The following is a 6000-nucleotide window of genomic DNA, read 5'->3' as shown; positions in this document are numbered from 1 at the left end:
TCAAGAAACTTCAATACGCAGGGAACTTTTGGACACTTTTGTTCAGTTTATGTTGGGTATAATGTCCCTTTTGATCACTGGTAAAATAAAACCATAACACATCTGCGTGGGTTCACCAATTACACTAAGGTGCTGGAGTGTCTGCAGTCTACAGTTTGTGTTTCAGCTCATAGTCCATCTGTCCCTCTGCTGTAATAAGCCACTTCACTGTGAGCTATTGAGTGTGTCATTGGCAGGCCACTGTTAGCTGGGCCAAAGATCTGCAAGGGTGCTGTGACTCACTGGTCACCAATAGAGGTCAATGAAAGTCGCAGTTTAAATAATGGCACTCTAATGGGCAATCAAAGCAAGCAATAAGACAAAAAGTCAGTTCTTTTTGGCTCTGTGAACACAGTAGAGGAAAAGCACCAAGCTGAAATTTTATGGTTTATATTAAAGACATGGAGCTACATTTTAAATACGACCAGACTAATGGAAATTTATTCAACCTTTATGAGTGATAATAAAAACCCAGTTCAATGTTTTATGTGGTCACCAGTAACTCGGTAACAAACTACATTTTGTAATCTCCCCGTAATTAATACACACATATATATATATATATATATATATATATAGTTATTTAATACACATATAATGGACACATACCTCAATTGCAGTATGAGAGTTGAAGAATGTCCAAGTCCACTGATTTGACGTTGAGTCTGCAGCTATCTGTAGAGAACAAATGGACCAATGAATTTGCCTTAATAGTAAAGACAAAAAAAGAATGATTATGAATGTAACCTATGCATAACCACTGACTGGACTCTGTCACACAAGGCTAGAGACTGCTCAGCAACCAGACTGAGGCTTCACTGGAGCTCTGACTGTGGAGTCTGTGAGGTGTAGATGGGGAGGAGATGGGTTGTATGAATGGGAGAATGACAGAGAACACAGATTTAACCCACGTAAAGTGGAGGCTGATTGGCTCAAAGAAGGCAGGCAAGAAGAAAAGGCAAGATTGTACAAGAGTAACCACGCCAGTACTGAGATCAACAGCGTGGGAAAATGGTAGTGATGTAAAGAACAGAAAAGATTCAGGATTTACTTTATTGTGATTCAGCACTATCTCAAAATGTTGTTTTTGAGAAAGCTTAAAATTACGTTGCACAAGCTCACATAAGAATATATAAAAGACATCAGTACAAAGTTTTAAAAGAGGCAAGTATAATAAATAAAGAAATATAAAGTCAGTGGTACATATTTAAAAACACAAATAAAATATTATTCAATTGTTGCACAAGAGAAATGTTGATTGTTGAAACGTTTTTGTTGACAGATTTATTGAGAGTAATAATCTACAGAACAGCAGCCTAACATGTAGGAAAGCAGGCAGATGAGTGATTACAAATCTTCCTTATTGTGCTTAACCTTAAGCTTAATTTAATCAGTGCAGGTAATCATTGCCGTTCATGCAAATTAATTCCTTTCATGTAAATTAATCGACCCACACCTGTAGAATTCAGTATTAGTACCACTCTTGTGGTAACTACACAAACTTTGTTTACTATCAGTTATTTTTTGGCTGTGTTGCAGTGAAAAGTTCTGAAGCCTCTGCACTCCTGTCCCTTTAGATTCTTGTACAATATCATAAACCTTTGATTATTGAAACATTTTTTTTAAGCCATCATAACAAGGGTCAGAAAAGGAAGTGTGCAACAGGATCTAGCAATTATATCTCCAAAACAGAGGCATGGAAAAAGAAATCCCAGTGGTGATAGGAATTGTGCAGGACTACCAGAGTCTAGATGCTGGTGGTGGTGATGAAGATAAAATGGAGACTTGGATGAGGTGACTTGCAAGAGGTGGAGATGGGGATAAGGTGTGTTACACAAAGGAGTAGGAGATGAGCAGTGCGATTTAAAGTACACAGAGCAGAGGCTGATTGGTTTGAAGAAGGTGGGGAGAAAGATGATTAGACAACATCAAAGATGTCAGCATTTAGTTTTACAGTGCGGGAAAGTGGAAGTGATTTAGTCTTCACAATTTTATGCTGAGGAACATTATTCTGAAAAATGTTCCACAATTTATAGACACATTGTGCACATTGGTTAACCTCTGACCAGCTTTACTCCTTAGAAACTCTGCGTAAGATTCTCTTTTTATGCCCATTAAATTTACTGACCTGTTGCCAATAAAAACTAATTACTTGCAAAATGTTTCTTGAACTGTTACTTGGAGTAAACGATCCATTTACGGTTCCATCCTTTTTTCTCCCTATTTCAACTTTTGAGATATGTTGCTACCAACAAATTAAAATGATTTATTTATTTTTAATTCAAATGGTATACTTTCAGTAGAAAATGTGAATAATTTAGACCATTGTTATAACTGTTACCGGTGAGAAATTATTGAAAAAGGTGACGTATTTATAAAAGTCAATATTTCAACATATATCTCTGTAAACATGCTTGCATGCTGCAGTTATGGCTAAATGCTACAATCAGTCAAGCTTTAGGCAAATAAAAAAGAGCTTGGCTAAAATAATCAAGAGGACATATTACATCCAGTAACTGGAGTGAATTGCTTACATTTTATCATAATGTTATATACATAGCTTTCTATGGATTCAAGAAATGTAGCGAGAGTATGAAAAGAACATAATGTTTAAGAAGTTTAGAGCTGAAACAGTCTTCTTTGTAATAGTTGTCATACAGAAAAACAAACTTGTACTTTCATCTGTCAAAACAACATTTTATACAATAAATTTTCCATATAGTAAGAAAGGCACTCTGTTTCATTACAAAGGAACCGCAATTCTCCATGGTGATTGTCTGTAAAAGCAGCTGAAAGGATAAACAAAAAGTAAATTAACAGCAAATGCAGTCTGCTTTAGCAGCAGTATGTTCAGCAGGAAGAAGAATTAATTATGAATGGTACAGAGTGTATATCTTCTTCAGCATAGGAATGAGCCTTTGCACTCGGTTGTAGTTCAGTGGAAATGCAGACACTAATTTAGTTTTGTAATTGAGAAATCAAGTCATACATTGACAGTTTGAGCATCTGAAATTGAATCAAAGCACTCAAGTGGAATACTTAATATTAGATATTATGGGAGAGAATGTGGATAAGAATCATATCCACATCCAGTTATATTTATTTTTGCTTATAATATTTGGTTGTAAATTCAAAGCATCTTCTGCCAGTATCAGTCACTGACTGACAGTTTACATCGGCTTTGAAATATTCAGTATTTCTGACCCAGACTTCTCCAATGCATATATGAGACGATTCTAAGGTAACTGGAACAAGTCAGTGTTAAGTCAACTGTGAAAAGACCAAGTCAAGTCTAGAGTTATGAAAACAAATCTGTGTCAGGGCCTAAACCATCTTTAGCTCACATCACTCAAAATAAGTCCTGCCCTGAGGCATTCAAGAAAAGCTTAACTCATCTGAAATAATGATGGGGTCCACAGCAGGACCCAATACAGACAGCTTCAAAATTCAAAAGTTTAATTGAGGAGTGATGTAATGTTCAAGAACAAATGTACCATCTTGATGGAGAGGGTTAATGCTAGGGAGCAGCTTTTCAGCTACGCAGGGGAACACTGGGAAACAAGGAAATGGAGTTATTAGTCAGGTCTTATCAATTCATCCCAGTCATTTTAAAAACAAAGACAATAAGTCAACTCTATAAGGCTTAAGTCTGTCTCAAAAAGTCTTAATAAGTTGATTGTGGTTTGACAAGCAATTCTCCTTTTGAATACTAAGTATAAAAGGAATAAGCAATTAAAATATTTTATATTATAAATATTTCAGAATTGTTTAGTATTATTAGCTAGTAATACTGTATCTTACAATGAACATGTCCACCATGAATACCATATGTTTGTTAATAATAGCAGTGAGATCTGATTCTCAAATTTCCAGCTGTCACTTTTGCCCAGATTTCCCAGAGTATCAATTTAAGTAACAACCATTTAGTACGTAAAATTATGAGTATTAAAGAACACGAGGAGAGAATGAAAATGGTGAAAAGGAGATAAACATGCAGCATACATAATAAGTAAGCAGTTATTCCAAACAGCCAATACAGGCCCTTGCTTTTGTAGATATATTACTTGATGCTTTTTGTTTCCGTTCATGACACCTGTTTGAAGTTACAAAATGTTAGACATGAACAATGACGGATAGGTTTGTCCACTCAAAGGCTAAGCTGTCACCCCAGGAAAGGTAAGCTCTTTATCTTCTAATGACTCAATTTCTGAATCCTCTGTCTTCCAGCGAGGAGGTGTGCCAACACCCAGTAGTAAATGATTATTTGGATGACTGTTGACATCTTGATAAAACAGGGGGTATGGTGGGATTCAGGAGTTAGCTGTGCTAGTGGGGAGTTTTAAGATGACATGATCAAAGTCAACCTTTAGTATTATAGCACTGGGGAAGTGTTTTGTCCAGGGCTGGAAAGCATTGTAAGTTGCCATCATTTTATTTCACAGTTTTCGCTGAATCACTGACTCTGTAAGTAACTGCCCCATAAAAAAAAGCGAATAACCCTCACTGGGCTGAAAAGTGTCCTTTATGAAACCTAGAGTTTGGTAGAAAAAGACATTGAAAAAAAAGTGTAGGCAGCTCACCAGGTTCTTAATGGAAATGCAGCCAAACATATGCTCACAGGGATGAAGGCAAACATATTTCACATGAAAACAGCTTCCATACATGAACAATTTCATCGAACGCTCAGAAGAAAATTTAAGGCGAAGAAGACAGAGGGAGAAGCAGTGTAAAAGAACACCTCAATTCAAAGTCTACATTAAATGAGAAAGTGTGGAAGGGAAAAATGCTCTCAATATGATAAATGCTCCCTTGTCCACTGAACACAATTCAGAAATCATTTAGCGTTTTACCATAACCCTGAGGGGGGTGAGATAATTGCATACAGGAAATATATTCAGTTTATGTAAAATCTATAAATAAATAGAGCTCTTTAGCTATGAGACAGGAAAAAGCCTTATATAGTCCTACATTACTATGTCCCTACACCACAGTTAAGAAAGTACGCTTGAATAAAACAGACATAGCCAACTGTCTGGGCAATATGATACCTGTCATAACTGTTGACAGCAAAGCCATTTTAGCAGAGACAGAATTTGATTCGAAATGTAGCTTTACTAAGATGGAGCAAGTTGACTGATATGCAGAGCTTAGAGCTGGATTTATTGATTTTTACTCATCGCAGTTCAGCACTTTAAAGAGCATTAGCATCTCAGTCCATTTCCCACTGTTCTGACAGTTAGACGTGGTTATCTGGGCTATGTGCTACTGCTTTCACAGACTACCATCTGGCTGTAAAAAGATACTTCTCCCATGCCTGCAAATTATAGGAAATTTGGTTGCAGTGTTACTCTAATGGCCAAAATTTGTAAGTAATAATTACTTTGCAAATTTTAAGCAGTGAACCATGAATGAGCTTTTTAATACAGTTACAGTGGCTTGCAAAAGTATTCAGCCCCCTTGAACTTTCCCACATTTTGTCACATTGCAGCCACAAACATGAATCAATTTTATTGGAATTCCACGTGAAAGACCAATACAAAGTGGTGTACACGTGAGAAGTGGAACGAAAATCATACATGATTCCAAACATTTTTTACAAATAAATAACTGAAAAGTGGAGTGTGCGTAATTATTCAGCCCCCTGAGTCAATACTTTGTAGAACCACCTCTTGCTGCAATTACAGCTGCCAGTCTTTTAGGGTATGTCTCTACCAGCTTTGCACATCTAGAGACTGAAATTCTTGCCCATTCTTCTTTGCAAAACAGCTCCACAACTGCCCTGTGATGGCCTCAGAGGTTGTCTAAGAGAATATTGGGAGCAACAACACCATGAAGTCCAAAGAACACACCAGACAGGTCAGGGATAAAGTTATTGAGAAATTTAAAGCAGGCTTAGGCTACAAAAAGATTTCCCAAGCCTTGAACATCCCACGGAGCACTGTTCAAGCCATCATTCAGAAA

The sequence above is a fragment of the Pelmatolapia mariae genome, linkage group LG16_19 (assembly GCF_036321145.2).
Source record: "Pelmatolapia mariae isolate MD_Pm_ZW linkage group LG16_19, Pm_UMD_F_2, whole genome shotgun sequence".
Lineage (NCBI taxonomy): Eukaryota > Metazoa > Chordata > Actinopteri > Cichliformes > Cichlidae > Pelmatolapia > Pelmatolapia mariae.
The sequence above is the reverse complement of the archived record's forward strand: the minus strand, read 5'-3'. Positions refer to the sequence as shown.